The following is a 21,588-nucleotide window of genomic DNA, read 5'->3' on the forward strand; positions in this document are numbered from 1 at the left end:
GTAGCGAGAAAGCATCTTGTAAACATTAAAGCCCAATACAAAATATAAGCTAGAATTCTGACTTCCATCACCTGAAACACACAATCTATCTCCAATTTCAAAAGGCTCTCTCTCCCTCTGTTAATTCTTCCTGTTAAATGTCTCTCCCATTAGGACTTTCCTTTGCACTCTCACTGTTAGTATCCTAGCTTAGCTCCCCATCAACTAGTCTGAACAAGAGTCTCTTAATTAACTTCCTGTTCTCCCTGTCTCTCATACTATCACATTAATCTTCAGAAACAACTTTTTTCATCTCCTTGCTCCCAAACTTCCTCTGCCAGGCATTTAAGAGCCTTCACAGCTTCATCTCCTCTGACTCAACAGCTATTACTCACCACTACTAAACCCCAAACCTTTTTCAGTGCTCACAAGTCCTCACCAACAACAACTGCTACATAAGCAGAGTCCTCCTTCCATGCCTCTCATCACAACATCTCCAACCTTGGGTAAAAGGAATTCGGTCACTTTACCAAACGGGCAGAACATCAGGTCCTCTGTCACCTATCTTATTTAAGTTCAATTCTTTTCTTGTTAAAAATATTTTGTTAGGTGTCTGCTATGTTCAAAGCACTATCAAGCATTTAGAGAAATTGAAAAATTAGATCAGGAATTGAGAACCAGGCCTAGAAATGGGAGGTCCTGGTTTCAAATCTAGACTCAGATACTTCCTACCTGTGTGATCCTGGGCAAGTCACTTAACCTCCATTGCCTAGTCCTTCCTGCTCTTCTACCTTAGAACCAATACCCAGTATTGATTCTAAGACAGAAGATAAGGGTTCAAAAGAAAATTATATCAGACATATTTTCTTCAACCCTGCTATCCATGTTCTATACTTCCATGTTGTAGGAAAACATTTTGTATTATTGCTAATCATTTTAAGTCAAAAAAGGATTTTTTAAATAATGTAAATAAGCCTCAATAGTAAGCCAAAATGAGTAGGAATGGTAACAATTTTAAAAATGTCCAAATGCAAACATACAAATGTGGCTCCACTCTTCCTGCTATCCCCCAAGACATAAAGATGGTTCTCATCTTCATACATAAGACATATACAAATAAAATCCACAGTCCTTCCTATAAGAATGTTTTATGAATGATCAGCAAAGGTTTTTAGATTGTTTTTCTATAGTAAGAAGAATTTAAACTAATCTTTATTCAGTTTTACCTTTTATGCAGAAATATTAGAAATAAGAGGCTAAAGATAAGGAGGCTCTTTTCTTCGACTCAAAGACTAATTCTGTACTATGGAAAAGATCCTAAGCTAGTAGGTTCTGGGGATACAAAGAAAAAAAAAACAATTCCAGCCCCCAAAGAGCCAACATTCTACTATAGAAATATTTGGTGAGAAGATTAATACAAGAAATCTCAGAAAAGAGATGCCCTCAGTTGTTAGTGCTATCAGAGAGGTGCAAAGGATAGAATGGTATCTAGTCAAACCTTGAAGAAAGTTAAAGATCATCAAAGGATTTTAGGAGATGGAAATAAGGAAGTAGTACATCTTCTTGGGAGGGGGAGGGGAGCGCGTAGTGGATGGCAAGTCAAGTTCTAGGCATAACAAGTAGTTATATCTACAGTCTCTGTCTCACAAACACAGTAAGCCCTGACCCCCATCCCTGCTTTCACTTTCTTTTTCACTTTCACTTTTGGGGGGTCAAGGGGCAAAAGCTGGACTAGAGTATATATGGAGTCAGCAGGTGTTCACTTGGATCCCTGGTTTCACCCCTCCACAGCAGACCTTGAAATATATCCACAAGGAATACATGTGGTGTGTATTTAAAAAATATATAATTGCATATTAAAGCAGTTTAATTGGAACAATGATTGCCTTAAAGAATAAAAGGGAATAAACTGAATAAGCTGAAGTATTTAAATGCCAGCTAATTTGTGTTTCACAAAAAAGGCAATAAGAAAGCCACTGCAGACATTTTGAGCTTGAGAGTAACATAATCTAATAATGTGTGCAATATGACTACTGTCTTGGAAGCTTCGTGCAGGAGCAGATGGCAGGGGGAAAGAACATGGAGATAAGGAGGCCAATAGGAGACTAGTGCAATATTCCAGGCAAGGATTAACTACATGGTTAGTTTAGAGGCTAAGTTTAAAAAAGAAATAATGAGTTCCATTTGATGCATGTTAATTTTGAGAAGAGACAACCAGGAGGACATATCCAGAAGACAGCTTTTGGGGTTAAAATTCAGGAAAGATGTAATGGATGAAATTATTAATTTAGAAATAACATTTTAATCCAATCAGGGCTTCTGAGTTTACCAAGAAAAACTGAAGGAAGACACTCACGATTCAGTGGTGGGGAGATGAATAGAGATTCAACAAAGAAGCCTAAAATAAAACTACTGAGACAGGTAGAAGGTCCAAGAAAAAGAAGTTGTCTTTACTGTAAGCCAAAGGAAGAGAAAGGGCAGGGCATAGTAAAGAAGAGTCAAAAGCTGCAGTAAATTCAAGTATAAGTTGAGAAAAGGCCACTGGATCCAACAATGAAATTATGAGGAAGCTCAGAGACCAGGTCTCCAAGTGGAAAGATCCAAAGACACATCACAAGGGGTTTAGAAGTTCTATGGCAAGAAAACAGGGACAAAAGTTTTAGGAGCTTTGTGAGACAAAGAGAAAAGACCCAGAATGAGGGAAATCACAAGGGAATGTCCAGCACAAATGAAAGTCTGGGGGGGGTTCTTTTTTAAAGCTGAGAAAGACCTGGGACAAATCTTTAGATAGCAGGAAGAGAGACTGAATATGTGAGAGAGAAAGGTGTATCTATCAATATGGAGAGGACCCCAGAGGAGAGACAGAATCAAGGCCACAAGTGCAGGAGCAAAAAAGTCACTTATTTGCAACAGATTAGACCAAAGAAAGAGAATTAAAGATGATGTTGGAGGGTGTGAAAAAAAAAAAAGAGTTCCCACGTACTGAGAAGGAAGGAGGAAGAGGCCATGAAGGACACTTGAGAGTAGAGGAAGTTAGGAATAGTCACTATGGGGGGCAAAGGTCAATAGAGAAAACTAAAAAGACAGGCAAGTAGCAGTGAAGGATCAGATATATATATATATATTTGTAGTGGGCTTAGCTTATGCAGTTGTGTGACTGGCAGCATTCAGCATCATGACAGAAGGACTATATAAGGTTGACTGATGGTGGGGATACCTCAAGCTGGGGTTTGTCAAGACAGAAACACTGACAGGACAAAGAAGCTCTGGATTCAAGGATAGAAGACAGCTGAATGATCAACCATAATACAGATATGGAGGGAATAAAATGAGACCAGAACACAAGTGGCTAACTGGAACAAGGAAGGCTGAGAGGTCTGCAAGTCACAGTGAACTCTTAGAGGGAAAAGGGAGAATGAACTGGAAGCTGATAGATGCCTGGAACCAGGACCCTGATAGAGTAACAGAAATAGAAAACAAACCTTAAAGAAGTATTTCTGGAATGATGGTAGCAAAGGGGCCATCTTGAACAGCAGTGAAGAACAAGGACAAGGACTGCTCTCCTTTTCCTACACCATTGTTTTGGGGGAGATATACCCAGTGTTGGAGAGGGTGTGCAAGGACACTGTTGTCAGGAAGGAGCCTGGTTTTCACTAGCACCAAAATTCAACAGGAGTGAAAGGTGAAGATCTAGGAATAGGAATTAATCAGTAATACAGAGGGGACTCCAGAGGGCAGAATGGAAGATGGAACTGTGGAAAAGCAATCTTCACTTAAACAAGAGATAATTCTGAAACTCAGGGATAAAGGGGTGCAGGAGACAAAAAGTCTACCACCACAGAATCGAAGAACAACAAATGGAATAGCCCAGCCCTACCCAATTAAAACTAAGCATTCACACTGGGCATCAGTTCCCAATTGATCACTCTCACCACAGGAGAACTGGGAGGTGAGGTGGCAAAAAGTTCTATATGGGCAAGTGGGTCAGTAAATAACTAATGTTCTTGTCTCACAGACCCAAATATTCTGTGGCTGTTAATGTTATACTAATTAGTTCTAAGCAAGTACTTAAGTAAAACTATGCAATATTTTTGCTACACTTATGAAGTATGGCTTAATGCCAATTTTTTCACAGTTTGATAGCTTCAACTTCCCCACTTCTATTCATGTGATCATAGGATTATAATTGAAAGGGATGGTGTCAAGATCATCTTGACCGATCCCCTCATTTTTAGAGAAAAGATAAGAAGTTAAGCAACTTGCTCCAAGTTACACAAGGCAGTAAATGCTAACAATGGGATCCAAACCTGCCTCTTCTGATTCCAAATCCAAAGTTCTTTCTGTTGTAACAATTAAAGATTACTCTCTCACAAAATAAACTATAAAACAATCCCCAACCCAGAAACAACCTGTATTTCAAGTCAACTTAATAAACCTTTATTAAGCATCAAATGTGCAAAGAGATACAAAGTCAGAAACAAAAAGCTCCTGACCTCAAGGAACCAAGGAATCTTGTTGGGGATGAGAGAGTAGACAGACAAGTAAACAGAAGACAATTTAAAGAGGGGGAAAACACTGAAATTTGGATCTAACAAATCTTCTAAAAAGAGCACCTGGGCTGACCCTTAAAGCTAAGAATTCTTAGAAGTGGAGATGAGGACAGTACATTCTGAGCTCTAGGGATAGCTTCTGCCAAGGCCCGAAGGTGGGAAGCCAGCCCAAATGCCAAGGTCAGGGAAACAGCAAGCAGACTAGTACAGCCATAATATAGAGTAAGTTAAATTAAGTTTGGAAAGGTAGACTGATTGGTGGCCAGATCTTGGATGGCTTTGACATAACTGGAGAGATCTAGATTTCATCCTTAGAGGAATCCCTTCTAGGCACAGATTGGATGCAGGTGCTCCTTCTAAGACTATTAACATACCTGCCAACTATCAAGAAGGATTCCACGTGAAAAAAAAACAACTTAAGATTTTAAGAATCTGTGTGTTCAGGAGTGAAGAAAGGGAAAGTTAGCTGTGAAAAGTAGGAATTTACACTAAAGACTAATAGGCAGGAGGAGAAAATGATAGATTTGACTTGGGGAATCCTGAAGGGGGAGAGAGAGGGGGCCAGTGCAGGTCTGAGGTTGGGACATAAAGGAATAGCTTAGGGAAATACAAGAACATTGGGGCATCTATAGGCCTAGAGAGTCCTCTGAAGGTGGAAAGATATACAAAATAAGAGGCAATTGAATACCAGAGACAAAGTTAGACTATTTCAAAATTTTGCTTATGGCTGACCCTGAAACCTAGGAAAAGGAAATTCTCTTCCTCTTTTTTCTATCACTACATGGCTCCCTACTCCCAGGGCCTAAAGCTCATACTAGTGTTATAGGTCAGCTAAAGTGTGAGTTACAAAAGGCTTTTATGGGTCACTCTGGGAATCTAACTACCATTTATGGTATTGTTTCTATGGCAAAAATGTGTTCCAAATTCCGAACAACTAAATTTCTGTAACTCAAACCTATTTCTACATTGATACAGGGCTATATCAATACAGGACTTAGTGCCATTAGAATATTTTAAAAGAAAATAAAAAACTTAGGCATACAGCTTTTCTGAAATGAATTTGCACTTCTCATTAGCAATTTTTATACAGTAGTTCAGTTACTATTCATATATATATATATATATATGCATATATATAAATAATTTCCCAAAAGGAAACTTAAAAAAAAGTGGTCCATTAAATTCCCAAAATTCAGCTTTCTAAAAAATACAGTAATTATAGGAAATTTAACTAAATTAAGTGAAAGCTACTGGAAATGCCTTATAAGAAAAAGTCCAAGTAAATAGATTTGTGAAAAATATTTGAAACTGTTAAAACATATGATTTTATGAGCACCTTAAAGAAACCAACAACCTGAAGTTATTGCAACAATTTTATAATGTTAAAAAATCTTAGAGGAAAAGATGAATATAGCCAGATTAGCAGGTTTTGTAGATTAAAGATTTCAATCTATACCAAAGAAACTTATAAAATGCAAAGGAGAAAAATATATTTTAGGACATTTACATCATTGACCACATGAAAAGGTGTTATAATTCTCAAAAAATCAGAGAAAAGCAAATTAAAGCAACTTTTAAGATGTACTGCCTTATACCCATAAAATCTGGGAAAATATCCTCCAAGTTATTGAACTAAATGTTGATAATAAAATAGGGCTTGGGAAATACAGGTAATTGCATTCAAGATGAGACTAAAAACTAGTACAAACATTCAAGATGAGACTAAAAACTAGTACAAACTTTTAGGAAATCAATCTGATAATGTACATCAAGTCACAAAGCTAACAACACCTTTTGACCTTTAAGATATTGTTTAAAATTTTTAATAATTTGCCTGAGCAATAATATTCATAACTGGTTTGTTTGTAAAAGTATAAAACTGAAAATAACCATAAAGATAACAAGTACTGTATAAAGAAATTCAGATGACATCTTCTACAGAAGACATGAGTCACTCCTCCCCAGTGCCTTCCCCTTTGAAGTTCTCTTTAGGCAGCTAAGTGAAGCGGAGATAGTGCTGGCCCTAGAGTTCAGGAAAACCTAAATTCAAATCCTAAGGCACTTACTGTTTGTGTGACTCCATTTAACTTCTCTCTGTCTCAGTTGCCTCAGTTGTAAAATGAGGGATTTGGACTCTTAGCCGCCAATGTCCTATAACATTTGATCCACTCTGTGTCTAAATTTTCTCTATCTGTTTCCCTAGTAAGAATCTGAGCTTCTCCACAGCAGACCTTTTACCATTCCCAGCAGGGCTGGTACAGTAGAGCATTACAGGTGCTCAATAAATGCTTAAGCTCTAAATGAAGACAAAACAAGATGAACAAAATACAATAGACATTAATCCATATATGTTCCACTACATATGTGGTATGCATATTCCTTTCTTTCTCTCTCAACTCTACATTATAGTGTTAATTATGTTTGGCTAATGTTTTTGTTTTATAATCCAAGTCCTAAAGTTTAGGCAAAATCCAAGATTGCCAAATCATTAAGTCAGTAAAAGTCAGGCAAACTTCATTCAACCCAAAGAAACTGAGCCAATTTGAGAAGTGCCTCTATTCCACACTTTGCTCACATTCCCCTTTTTCTCTCCCTTCACCTCATTGTCTGATGAAGGGGTGGCCTTTATCTTAGCCAAGTCCAAATACATCCCTTAGTGACATTAATGCATTGCTAGTGGAGTTGTGAATTGATCCAACCATTCTGGATAGCAATTTGGAACTATGCCCAAAGGATGATAAAAGACTGTCTGCCCTTTGATCCAGCCATAGCACTGCTGGGTTTGAACCCCAAAGAGATCATAAGCAAAAAGACTTGTACAAGATTTATAGCTGCGCTCTTTGTGGTAGCAAAAAATTGGAAAATGAGGGGTTGTCCTTCGATGGGGGAATGGCTGAACAAATTGTGGTATCTGTTCCTGATTGAATACTATTGTGCTGAAAGGAATAATGAACTGGAGGAATTCCATGTGAACTGGAAAGACCTCCAGGAATGGATGCAGAGTGAAAGGAGCAGAACCAGCAGAACATTGTACACAGCGACTGATACACTGTGGTACAATCAAATGTAATGGACTTCTCTACTAGCAGCCATGCAATAATCCAGGACAATTCTGAGGGACTTAGGAGAAAGAATGCTCTCCATAATCAGAGAAAGAACTGTGGAAGTAGAAACACAGAAGAAAAACAAATGCTTGATCACATGGGTCAATGGGGATATGACTGGGGATGTAGATTCTAAGCAATCACTACCCCTAATGCAAATATTAATAATATGGAAATAGGTCTTGATCAATGACACATATGTAAAACCCAGTGGAATTGCTCATTGGCTACAGGAGCAGGGTGGGAGGAAGGGAGGGAAAGAGCATGAATCATGTAACCATGGAAAAATACTTTTAATTAATTAATTAAAGAAAATTTAAGAAAAAAAAAGATTCATCCTTTAGTGTACCCTTGATCTGATCCCCTCTCTAGATTTCCCCCATTGTCATTCCCTCTCCTTTTGTAATCATCAATCTTTCCACATCACTGAGTTCCTTGCCTTCTCTCTACAAGTAAGAACTCTCTAGATACCAATAGTCTCTTTAATTGTAAGATTCTAATGGTCTTTTCTCAAGCCTCATTTTTCTTGACCTCCTTACACATTTGACACTGTTAACAAATTTTGGGGACACTTGGTCCTCCATCAGTTATGGCTTATGTGATGAGATGACCTTCTTCCATACTAAGGCAAACCTCTCTACCTGGTCAAACCATCCTATCTCCTCCAACAGACTGACTCCAGTGTCACTCCCTTTCTATCACTTATTTTCAATATCTTCCCATCTAATGGCTCCTTCCCTGCTGCCTACAAACATGCCCCTCACTCCTCTATTCTCCCCAAAAAAAAAAAAAGGCCTTACTATTAACCAGGCTATTTCCACTAACTATAGTCCTATATCTTTTCTACCCTCTGGGGCTAAACTTTCCTTGAGAGGGTGCCTCCATTCTCATCTCATTCTTTTTTAACCTACTACAATCTGATTTCAGATTTTATCATTCCACCAAAATTGCTCTGAATTGCTGAATCCAATGGACTCTTTGCCTTTTCTCAATCTATATCCTTCTGGTCCTCTTCTCTGCACCCTCTGACACAGTCAACTATCTTGTCTCTTTGATATTCTCCTCTTCTTTCTAGGTTTTCAGGACACCATTCTTTCTTAGTTCTACCTTATGGAACCACACTCAGTCTCTTTTGCTGGATCTTTGTACAGGTCAATTCTGCTAACGCTAATGTCCCACACGATTTTTTTCCTGGATCCTCTTCCCTTCTCCCTCCAAAATTTCACTGGGTTTCTACTCCCATGGATTCAATTCTCTCCATGTTGATGATTCTCAAATCTACAGATCTTTGATACTCTCTTTTCTCCAGGTTTTTGAGACACAATTCTCTCCTGGTTCTCCTCCAATGAGCCACTGTTCCTTCTCAGTCTCCCTAGAAAGGTCCTCCTACAGGTCACACCTCAGGGCTCTGCCCTATGCCCTCTTCTCTTCTCCCTCTATCCTGCATAATTTGGTGATTTCAACAACTAGCATATATTTAATTATCATTTCTATGCTGATGATTTTTAAATCTAACTACCCTACCCTAACTTCTCAGTCTCAAGCTGCCCTCCGATCTCACATCTCCCAACTGTCTTTCAGATATCTTGAAATAGATGTTCAGTAACCATCTTAAATACAGCATGTTCAAAACTGAACTCATTATCTTTTCCCCTCTCATTCCCTATATATCCAATCTGTTGTCAAGTTTACAACATCTCTCCAATTAGTCCCCTTCTCTCCTTTGCCATTGCCACCATCTTAATGCAGGCTCCTATTACATTAACACTTGGACTACTTCACTAGCCTTGCTGGAGGGTCTGTCTGTCTCAAATCTTTCTTCACCCCAATTTCTTTCCTCTTTCATTCAGCAGTGACTTTCCTAAAATGCAGATGAGTGGGGGCAGCTGGGGAGCTCAGTGGATTGAGAGCCAGGTCTAGAGACAGAAGGTCCTAGATTCAAATCTGGCCTCAGACACTTCCCAGCCGGGCAAGTCACTTTACCCCCATTGCCTAGCCCTTACCACTCTTCTGCCTTGGAACCAATACACAGTAGTGATTCCAAGTAGAAAGGTAAGGATTTTTTAAAATAAGTAAATAAAATAAAATAAAATGCAGATGAGTCCAGGTCTTACACACAATCCCCACTTCAAGAAACTACAATGGCTTCCCTATCACCCTCCAGGATCAAAGCCCTTCATAATCTCGTTCCTATCTTTTCAGCCTTCTTACACATTCTTAATTCAAGTCTGACATTCCACTCTCCTATTTCTCTTTCTGTCCAACTTCTCCTTCTTCTTCCATTCTTGTTTCTTCTTCCCAAACATTTAAAGTATATTTTCTCATTTTGATTTTATTCCCACTTTTAAGTAGATGACTCCCCAAATTATTACTTTCTAATCCAGATCTCTCTCCTGAGTTCTAGACCAGAATTTCCAACTACAAGATAAAAACAGCTCTACCTGAATATCCTACCAAAGTTCAAACTCAGCCTGTCCCACATCAAGAGATCTTTCTTCAAAAACCTTTCTCCTTCTGACTAGTAGGTAATGACTCCCAAACAAGTTCAAACAAATTTGGGGTCTCTCTCTCTCCCTCCCTCTCTCCCTCTCACAATGGGGACTAAGTGATTTGCCCTGGGTCAGACTGCTAGGAGGTGTCTGAGGCCACACTTGAACGCAGAACCTCCCATCTCTGGGCTTACCTCTCAATCCACTGAGCCACCTAGCAGCTCCTCCAGCCTAATTTCAAACTACCCTCTCTTTTATGCCCCTCAGAAATAGAACTACTCACCATCCTAAATATATATATATATATATATATCCCCCTCATATTATCTCACATCTGTGCCTCTGTTTGTTTTCTTCTGGAAATGCCCCATCCTTACCCCAATACAAAAAAATGTACACACAGTTCATCTCTCTATACCCTTTTATGACCTCAGCTTGTAAGATTGGGGAATTACTTCTATTTCCTTATCTCACTTGATTATTGTAAAGAAAGACTTCTGTAAGCCATAAAATTCTAGGGAAAGAAGTTGTTCTAAGTAGCAAGATCCTCATTTTATGAATAAGGCTTACAATAAGCTTAAGTGGTCTGTCCAGGGTCAGAAGAAGATGGTGAGCAAAAGGTCCTCACCTTTTGAAGGCAAGAAGAAATCATGAAACATATATGCATAAGCATAATGCCTTGTACACACCAGGTACTTAAATACTTGTTAAACTGAATTGATACTATTAAGTTCTATGTCAATTTAATGGACTATTGATGATGAATATGAAGAAACAGAAGTAAGATTTGCATCAGTGACACAAATTAGCAATAAGAGAATGTGAACAAAACCTAATAAATGTGAAAAATAAAAAGGAAATCAAACATTTCTATTCTACTTGCACTCTTTCCTTTTAACAAGTTGTAAATCATCTGAAATTTAGGGGTAGGGGTTTCCAACTATTTGCCTAAATGTTTATTTTTACTGATATTTAAAAAGAAATCTGATGTACCTGGGAAAGGTCAGTCTGGCTGAAAGTTCTAGTTAAGGAGGAAGAGATCAGAATCATAGAGAACCTGATTTTTTATGTTCCCTACAGGGGCTACCACAGTTCTCCCCTGAGAGATATATACTTAGTGTTGTTGAATTGAAATTATAAAAAGTAATACTTTATCAGGAAAACATGGAGAACAGGTTTCTTTTCAGGGCAAAATAGCAAGTCATCTTCCTTACAAAGGAAGAAATAGATCAGGTGCACTCTCTAGGTCTCTAGAATTCCAAAATTCAACAAATTAGTAGCATTTCTAAAAACAAAAATTTTCCTTTCTTAAACAAATTGTATTGATATCTTTTGTTTTAACAAAAACCTGAATTTCTCCTAGCATTCTCTCCTTCTTCCCACCCCCCACACCTGATCCCAAGTCATGCCATATTACAATTTTTTTTTAAGTTTCACCTTGTCTTAGAATCAAGCAGAACAGTGTTTAAGGACTAGGCAATGGAGATAAAGTGACTTGCTCACGGTCACACAGCTAGGAAGTAACTGAGGGCAGATTGGAACAGAGGACCTCCAATCTCCAGGCCTAGCTCTCTACCACCAAGTCACCTAGTTGCCCCCAACAAATATTTCTAAAAAGAAAAAAAAAGAGGAATAGAAGAAAAATTAGCAAAACTCATCAACCAAAAAAGCCTAAAATATATGCCATGTCTAAACCCATGCCCCCCACAACTCTACAAAGGAGTGGGAGGAGGTAGCCCCTCTCTTTTTTTTAACCTGGGCCAATGCTTGATCTTGTGATTCTGTGACATATATATATATATATATATATATATATTTTTTTTTTGTAAGATATCTTAATATATTTACTTTTTTTATCCCGGTAACAATTCTATTGGGTAGAAGTATCTTAAATAAAACTAACCAGTTTTTCTTTTACTACTCAACAGAAAGCCAAGGTCTGTACAGGTTTAAAAGTAGATGCTGGGTGAGCAAGGAAGCTAAAGTAGTTAAAAATAAATAATGGTCATGCTGGCATGTCAACCTTCCCTGCACACCCTTCCCTTCCCCAAGAGATGATATTCACACTTCCATGTACATGCATGCGGTTTTCTTGGCTTTTTCCCCCCCTTTGGCCCCCACTCAGTTTAGTCTTTCCACATTTCTCTGTATTCATATTAATGGGTTTCTTAACTGCTTGGTAACACCCTATTACATTCATGTGCCAATTCCTAATCAACAGGCATCTGCTTTTTCTAATTCTTTACTACAGTATGAATTTTGGTGTATATAGGTCTTTCTTCTTATCAGTGACCTCCTGAGGTAAATGTCTAGAAGCAGGACCTTTGGATCAAAGGGTATGCACATTTTGCTCACTTGCTTTTCCAAACTGGTTACTTTACCAACAACGCACTCATCTGCCTCTGCACAACTCCTCCAATACTGACTGATTCTCCTGGTTTCATCTTTGCAGATAGCACCATGTTAAGTGAAATCTTGGGGTTGGTTTAAAGCATTATTTCACATGGTTGGTGACGGTTTACAAATTTTCTTTTTAAGAATCATTGGTTCATCAGTCCCAGATCTCAGACTATATTACAAAGCAGCGGTCATCAAAACAATTTGGTACTGGCTAAGAGACAGAAAGGAGGATCAGTGGAATAGACTCGGGGTAAGCGACCTCAGTAAGACAGTCTATGACAAACCCAAAGACCCCAGCTTCTGAGACAAAAACCCACTGTTTGACAAAAACTGCTGGGAAAACTGAAAGACAGTGTGGGAGAGATTGGGTTTGGATCAACACCTCACACCCTTCACCAAGATAACTCAGAATGGGTGTATGACTTGAACATAAAGAAGCAAACTATAAGTAAATTAGGTGAACACAGAATAGTATGCATGTCAGATCTGTGGGAAGGGAAAGACTTTAAAACCAAGCAAGACATAGAAAGAGTCACAAAATGTAAAATAAACAATTTTGATTACATCAAATTAAAGTTTTTGAACAAACAAAACCAATGTAACCAAAATGAGAAGGGAAGCAACAAATTGGGAAACCATCTTCATAACAAAAACCTCAGACAAAGGTCTAATTACTCAAATTTATAAAGAGCTAAATCAATTGTACAAAAAATCAAGCCATTCTCCAATTGATAAATGGGCAAGGGACATGAACAGGCAGTTTTCAGCCAAAGAAATCAAAACTATTAATAAGCACATGAAAAAGTGCTTTAAATCTCTTATAATCAGAGAGATGCAAATCAAAACAACTCTGAGGTATCACCTCACACCTAGCAGATTGGCTAACATGATAGCAAAGGAAAGTAATGAATGCTGGAGAGGATGCGGCAAAGTAGGGACATTAATGCATTGCTGGTGGAGTTGTGAATTGATCCAACCATTCTGGAGGTCAATTTGGAACTATGCCCAAAGGGCGATAAAAGACTGTCTGCCCTTTGATCCAGCCATAGCACTGCTGGGTCTGTACCCCAAAGAGATAATGGACAAAAAGACTTGTACAAAAATATTCATAGTTGCACTCTTTGTGGTGGCCCAAAACTGGAAAACGAGGGGAAGCCCTTCGATTGGGGAATGGCTAAACAAATTGTGGTATATGTTGGTGATGGAATACTGTTGTGCTAAAAGGAATAATAAAGTGGAGGAATTCCATGGAGACTGGAACAACCTCCAGGAAGTGATGCAGAGCGAGAGGAGCAGAACCAGGAGAACATTGTAAACAGAGACAGACACACTGTGGCACAATCAAACATAATGGACTTCTCCATTAGTGTCAATGCAATGTCCCTGAACATTCTGCAGGGATCTAGAAGAAAAAACACTATCCACAAGCAGAGGACAAATTGTGGGAGTAAAAACACCGAGGAAAAGCAACTGCTTGACTACAGGAGTTGAGGGGACATGACAGAGGAGAAACTCTAAATGAACACCCTGATGCAAATACCAACAACATGAAAACAGGTTTGAATCAAGGACACATGTGATACCCAGTGGAATCGTGCATCAGCTATGGGAGGGGTGGTGGGAAGGGGGGAGAAAAAGAAAATTATCTTTGTTTCCAATGAATAATGTGTGAAAATGACCAAATAAAATAATGTTTTTTAAAAAAAAAGAATCATTGGTTCATATCCTTTGACCACTTATGTACAAGGAGATGGAAAGACTTCATTTTCAACCAAAATAGTGAAAAATCTGCTCCTTAGCAAGGTTTTTATATAACACAGACATGAAGTCCCTAGACATGGATTCAAATCTCACCTCTCATACTTCTGACAACTATGGGGACAGCCCCGGATCATCTCATCTCCCTCCTCGGGATCATGCAAATCTCCCCATTCATGCAAATTACTGTCTACCCAAATTGGCCTTCTCTCCTGTTCCTACCAAGCAGCTCTGATCCCATTCTTGTGCCTTTGCATTGTCAGTTTCCTTGACTATAATGCTTTCCCTCCTCACCTCCACCTCTTAGGATCCCTAACTTCCTTCAAGCATTTATTATGTCCCTACTATATGCCAGGCATTCTGCTGAGTGCTAAGGATACAAATGTGAGCAAAAGAAACATTCTCTGCCAAAGGAACATCCAATCTAATGGGGAGCTAAACTTTGAGAACAGGTTTCCACTCAGAGTCACAGTGGCAAAGGCTGGAGTCAGAAGAGGACCCCTAAAAGGAAGCCAAGAATGGCTGGTCTGGGTCCTTCTATAACATGGAGAGTTGGGGAGACACTCACCCCTAGGAAAGGTAGACAACAGGTAGGATAGCTGTTCTAAAGTCAGAAGGTCATGGGTGCTGAGACACAGGAGCCAAATGCAAGAGTGAAAGCAAAATTGGCAGAGGAAACTAAGATCCGCTGGCCTATGCCCCTCTAGGGTCCTTGGCTCAGGGGGCACTTTTTCTTGGAAGCTTTTTCTGACATCATCCCACTTAGTAGTACCCTCTCTCAAATTAACTTGTACCTATTTTGTATATACCTATAAAAGGAGTCTTGCCCTGGGCTAGATGATAAGTCCTTTGAGGTAAAAAACCATTCCAGTTTTTGTGTTTATACATTCAGTACCTAACACACAGTAGATGCTTAATAAATGGTTGGAGACTGGCAGACAACGTAAATTACTTATTTGAGATCCCACTGCTAATATATTCTAGAGACAGAAGAATTCCAGCTGAAGTCTCCTCACTCCCTTTCTTGTTCTTTCTACAAGGACTCTAATACAATTCAATGCCAGGAACTTAAGATTCTTCATAAATCTTCTTGTATGTGAAAAATTCTTGTGGACTATAGGTAAAGTATGCTTAATCTGGCATGCTAATCTTATAATCTACAACAAGACAAGACCTCTGATGTCACTGAGCTATTTATCCCATTTCCACCCAGCAATCCCCTTAGTCATTGACTGTTGTCTCTTTCTTACTACCCCCATCATCCCAGCTTAAACACTTCCAAGTTCTACTGATCCTTTTCCTAGAATATTGCTCACATTTGCCCCTCCCTTCCACTTCCATTGAATCTTTATCATACTTCAGGCCACCCTTACTATCATTTGCCTGGACTATTCTAATAGCCTCCTCACTGGTCTTCCTTCCACTAGAATTTCCCATTGTAACCTTACCTTATACCTACCTACCCCTTCCTAGAAAGCCATCCCTTATAATAAAGAATATGAAAAAAAAAGTCTAACACAATTGAAATAACTAAACAGCAAAGATATTAAATATGAAAACATGATTTGAAACTAGTAAAAGTTTGGAAGTATGGAAGACCAAATATTTTAACCTAGAGCATAATTTTCTGTATTACTGAACCTCAAATTATTTTCATCATAACAAATAATGGGGAAAAACTCCTTCAATATAGTCCAAAAAGTTAGATTCAGGTTTATCACTTTTTGCTCAGTAGGTATATTTATGAAACACAAGTTCAACTCATTTGTTTTAAATAAAATTTTCTTTTCTAATTAATTTATCCTATAATTTTGAAACTGATTTATTTTTATCTCTAAAACATCTCTAAACATCTCTAAAATAAACAATTGTAAAGTCAAGTAGAATGACTAGAATTCTCTAAATTTATAGAATATCTTATATACTGACATTTAATGCCTTTATTCTTCAGCTATTAATGATAACTAGAGATAAAAATTTATATGACTAAAGATAAAATGATAACCAGAGATAAAAAAGCTAATATGTGATTTTTGTGGTAAATAAATCTATTAATCATCAACAAACTGAGCAAGTTATACTTTAAAAATATATATATTATGGAACTACTATATTACACTATATATATATATATATATGTGTGTATATATATTTAGCATGTAACCCTTTTTTAATGTAGGTGTTGATGATACCAAAGTCTACCCTAAAGCCTGTGTTCTATTAGGCTTTAATTCTGTAATATATGCACATACATTTCAGGGGACAAGGCAAAGTAGAGTACACCCAAATTCATTTAATAATGAAATCTGTTTTAAGCAAGCACTTTCGGTAGTAACTAAGAATCAGGAACAAAGTAGATGACCATCAATGGAAATGGCTAAATAAATGGTGTTAAGTGAATATAATATGGAATATCACCATAAAAATCAATGTTTTTCAGTCACGTCTGACTCTTCATTACCCCATTTCGGATTTTCTTGGAAAAGATCCTAAAGTGGTTTGCTATTTCCTTCTTTAGCTCATTTTCCAGATGAAGCAACTGAGGCAAACATTTGCCCAAGGTCACAAAGTTACTAAGTGTCTGAGACCAATTTGAACTCGTCTTCCTGACTCCAGGCCTGGCACTTTATCCATTGTACCACCTAGCTACCCCAAACCCACCCCCACTCCCAGAAATACCTATGATTATATCCTTTAAAAAAAGGATATGAATAATTGAGGAATGGTAAGGCTTCCTGAACTGATACAAAGTGAAGCAAGCACCACCCTCAGGAAAATATACAAAATGCCAACAACAATGTACAGTAAATGGAAAAAACAACAAAAATTGCAACTGAATATCGTATAATCACCAGCTTTGGCCCTCAAAGAAGAAACAGGAGAAAGCAATTCTCTCCTTTCTTTTTAAAAGTCAAGTCAAATCAAATCAACAAACAACTCTTAAGCTCCTACTAAGTGTCCAGAAGCTGGGCTAAGAGCAAGCTAAGTGCATACAAAAGATGACCAAAAAGTCTTTGCTCTCCAGTTGTTTACAATCTAAGGGGACAGAGACCAAAACACCAAAATGAATATGCCAATTACAGAATGAACTGGAGATTGTAACAGAGGGAAGATGCCAAAGGGGAATCCAGAGAGGCATCACGCAGAAAATGGGATTTTAAGTGGAATTGGGAAGAAGGCAGGAGGAAAGATGAGGAAGGAGATAATTCCAAACATGAAGGACAGTTAGTCAGTGAAGATGAAGCCAGGAGATGGAATGTCAAGTATAAGAAAAAGGAAAGAGATCAATGTCACTGGAACACAGATTTAGGGGTGGGGAGGTTAGGAGGAGAATGGATGCTTAAATGCCAAATAAAGGATTTTCTATTTGATCCTGGAGATGACAAAGAACACTGAAGTTTTACCATTGTGAGACTGGCACTTCAGAAAGATCAATTTACCAGTCAAGTAGAGCACAGCCTGGCCTGACCAGAAGGCTTGCTATTGCTATTAGACCGATTGCTATCTCAAGAGTCCAAATATCAGGTGATGAGGGCCATGCACCCAAGGTGGTGGCAATATCAGAGAAGAAAAGAGACTGGAGACAAGAGATGTTACAAAGTAGGAATAAAAAGACTTGGCAATAGACTAGATGTGGGCAGGGACCAAGAATGAAGAATCAAGGATAACGCCCAAGCTGCAAACCTGGGTGATTTCAAAGACAGTGGTGCCCTCAACAGTAAGAGAAAAGGAAGAAGAGCATAGGTTTTAGACACATTAAGGTTAAGATGTCTACAGGTCATCCAAGATGTCCAACTGGCAATTGGAGATAAGAGACTGGAGGTCAGGAGAGAAGATAAGGTGGATAAGAAGATCTGAGAATGGATCCCTATAGAGATAATTGAATCCATTAGAGTTGATGAGGTCACCAAGTCAAAATTATAGAGGGAGAAAAGAAGAGAGACCAGGGTAGAGACACATGGGACCCAAAGGTAGGGAATTCTACGGAGATAGAGCACAGAAAACTCTCTTGGACTTGGTCAGTGTGTTAGTAGTGTTAAACTGCTATTTTTTCCTCCTCTTTTATTCTTTATAGAAAGGATTTAGCTCTCTGGACAGGAGGAAAGAGCTACATTGGGAAATGAAGATGATATAAAAACAAAGATATCATTTTTTAAAATTTAATAACATTCTGTTAAGTGTGAAGGGGAAAAAACTTTTAAGCATTAACAACACATTTTTAAATAAATGTCATTTAGTAACCCTCTAGAGACTGCTGGAATAAAAATGCACTTAGGAGTCAATTTCTTTTCAGAGTGTTTTTCTTCCTGTCTCTTTACTTTTTTTTCTAATATCCTAAAAGGGAGCTGAAATCTAATGAAAAATTTTACCCAGAAAAATAAAGGAAACATATCTCTCCTCTCTTCTCTTGGTAGGGAAAAGAGAGACGGAGGGATATGAAGTATTACATTCAAAGCCATAGCCACTTTAAAAGTTGTTTTATTTATCTTTGTTACGAGAAAAAGTTTATTAGCTGGTGGTAAAAAAGAGATGCCATTCCCCAGAAATGACAGATAAAAACCAAAGGCAGCAACAAACTTTAAAACAAAAAAGAAGAGAGAGGGAGGGAGAGAGGGAAGAAGGAAGGAAGACAGGCATTTACAATGATGGTATTCAGATATCATTACTAGGTATAATGCAAGGAGGTCAAATGACAAAAAGATCCCATATACACTCAAATATTTATAGCAAAATAAATATAGCAAAGAAGGAAATAAAGTAGTCATAGAATGGAAATATCTACAAAATGTGGCACATGGGTGTAATGGAATATTAATAATAAATATGATAAAAATGGAGAAGGATGATAAGACTTAAATTGGCTCAACGTCAAGTAAGCAGAACCAGAAAATAATATAAAGTATATAAAGTATGGAGATATACAAATTAATATAAAATAGAACTATTAAATGACAACACTGACTATAACTGCCTGAAAATAATAACAAACCCATAGGTATACAGAGAAAGAGCAAAAAGGATGAACAAACTATTTTTGTGTTTGAAGTTTAAAACTTCATTCAGGATCTTAGTCACTTGGGATAGCTCACTGTTAAGTGTTTTCTGAGATTTTATTCAACATATTCCAAATTGTTTTTTCAAGTTAGGAGTTGTCAGGTCTCTGCAAAGATGTTTTTAAAACACTAGATGTATGACTTTGGACAAGTCACTTAACTAACCTCTCCTTCCATTTCTTCAGTTATACTAAAAGAGATAATAATGACCCCTATCTCCCAAGCTTGATGAGGATAAAATTTGACCATATACATGAAGTAGTTAACAAACCTTACAGCAATACCGAAATGTTGATTTGTTATTATTCATTCACAGGTTAGCTGAGAAACTATTTTACTATGTTCAATTTACTTGGCCATTTTACATTTCAAAATTCAAAATGATGATTTTATTAAAACTAAACATTATTCTATACTTTACCAGAAAACATACAATGTAAATTCAAATGCTTCAGATATATAACAACTTTGGTTACCACTTTTAAGCCTCTGCTTTAAGTATTTTGCCTAAGCAAACTGTCCATCACTCAACCTTCTCCTAAAATTGAGATCAATGATCATGATTTTTCTCTATTTTGTTAATGACCAAAAGCTTATTTCTTTCTTGCTTTTTAAAAATCATCTTACATCATCTGCCCTATGAATAGAAGAAGCAATGATTTTGTGGGTAGGTATAAATACCCTTCATCCAAGCAGATCAACAATTCCTCTATGCTTTAGAAGCTAGTTGATCATTTTGAGTTGTTATTGAGAGAAAAGTATTACCCAGCAGCCAACCCCACAAGATGCTTCTGCAAATTTAGCTAAACTAGTCTTGGAAGTTCGGGTCCAAATATGAAATCTTTCCAACACGGAAGGATCTTTTGGTTCAGTGGCAAAGCCTTGAAGAGCGTAGGCTCACCGCCCACCATGAAAAAGCAAGCACAGTTCGGAGTAAGGGTGTAGAACAAGTTTTAAAATATTTTTTTAAAAAAAGCAAACTAAGAATTACAGTCCATGTGAAACTTGATTAAGCCCATTTGACTGAGAAACAGTCACAAAGGGCTCAGTTCTCTCTCACTAACAAAAACTTACAGCCCAACTCTGACTACATTACTATTCCGACGGAGAGACGAAAGAAAAAGCCTGCACCTGTCACACTGCCTCCAAAATCCAGGAATGCCTGGAAATCATTAATAAACCCTCCTTTGACACCTAGAGAAACTACAGGCTGGAGGGGGGTTGTGACTAGTCCACAATTCTTACAGGCCATCTTCTTTCTGCTCAATGATTTCAGGAGTCTGAGACTCTCCTTTCTTTCTATGCAAAGCCATGGCCCCACAGCGACGTGGGCCACAAGGCTTGGTCTCAGCAGAACCTCCTTCGGCACTGGGCTCTCTCCAACAAACTAAGCTCGCCACAATCCCTTGGCTCCTGGCTCGGCGGAGACAAATAGAAGTTGGGACAAGGCTCGCTTATCCCGACAGGTGACGCCAATAACCGAGTCCCTCCTCTGCAGGACGCTGCGCTCAGGGCTCCCGGCTGGTAGGGTGACGGGCTCTATCCAGCACTCGGAGCCACAAGTTGGGCGTCTGCGGAGTTCGGGGGAAGGGGGAGGGCATTCCCGGGCGGGGGCCTGGCTCGAACAAAGGCACTGGAGGCCGCCCATACTGTCGGGGGACAATGAACACGCCCGTCTGCCTCACAGGAGCCCAGCTTCCGAGGGAGAGTAGCGGGGAGACCAGGCCTACTCCGCGAGGGGCCACTGAGGCTAGGGAAGGGGTGCTCAAACAGGGGGCACAAACAGCGGAGCAACAAGCCCCAAGAGCCGGCTCCAGACAAAGGCTGCGCACACCGACAAAGTGTGCCCGTGGCCCCCTGCTGCTCCCTCCTTAACCGGAGGAAGACTGCTCTCCTCGGACGCCCCCGTCCGTCCCTGCCTCCAAGGAGCGTGGCTCAACCACCAAGTTCTCGGCCCCGTGTCCAACAGCGCCCCGCGCCCGAGCCTCTGACAAGGGGCTGCCAGGGAGAAATGAGACACACCGACCTGCGGCCAATCCCTGCCACCCTCACAGCCCCAAAGCGGCCTGCCCCAGCGACTCCTGGCCGGAATTCCGGGTCCGGCGTGGGCAGGGACGCCGCTCCGGAGGCCGAGCCTGGGGCACTACTGGGGTGAAGGCGGCGGCGGCTAGGAGCTCCAGTCGGCTCGGACCCAGACAGTAAGACCACCCCGCCCCCACCCCTGCAGCTCAGGTCTGGGCAGAGGCCGGCGATG

The 21,588-nt window shown here is 39.1% G+C and overlaps 1 protein-coding gene across 4 annotated transcripts in view; it reads right to left on the reverse strand.

Moving 5' to 3' along the window:
* ZRANB1 (zinc finger RANBP2-type containing 1) overlaps window positions 1-21,588 on the reverse strand; it is a 94,044-nt gene that overhangs the window by 53,462 nt on the left and 18,994 nt on the right. The window lies entirely within an intron of this gene.

The sequence above is a fragment of the Monodelphis domestica genome, chromosome 1, assembly GCF_027887165.1.
Source record: "Monodelphis domestica isolate mMonDom1 chromosome 1, mMonDom1.pri, whole genome shotgun sequence".
Classification (NCBI taxonomy): Eukaryota; Metazoa; Chordata; class Mammalia; order Didelphimorphia; family Didelphidae; genus Monodelphis; species Monodelphis domestica.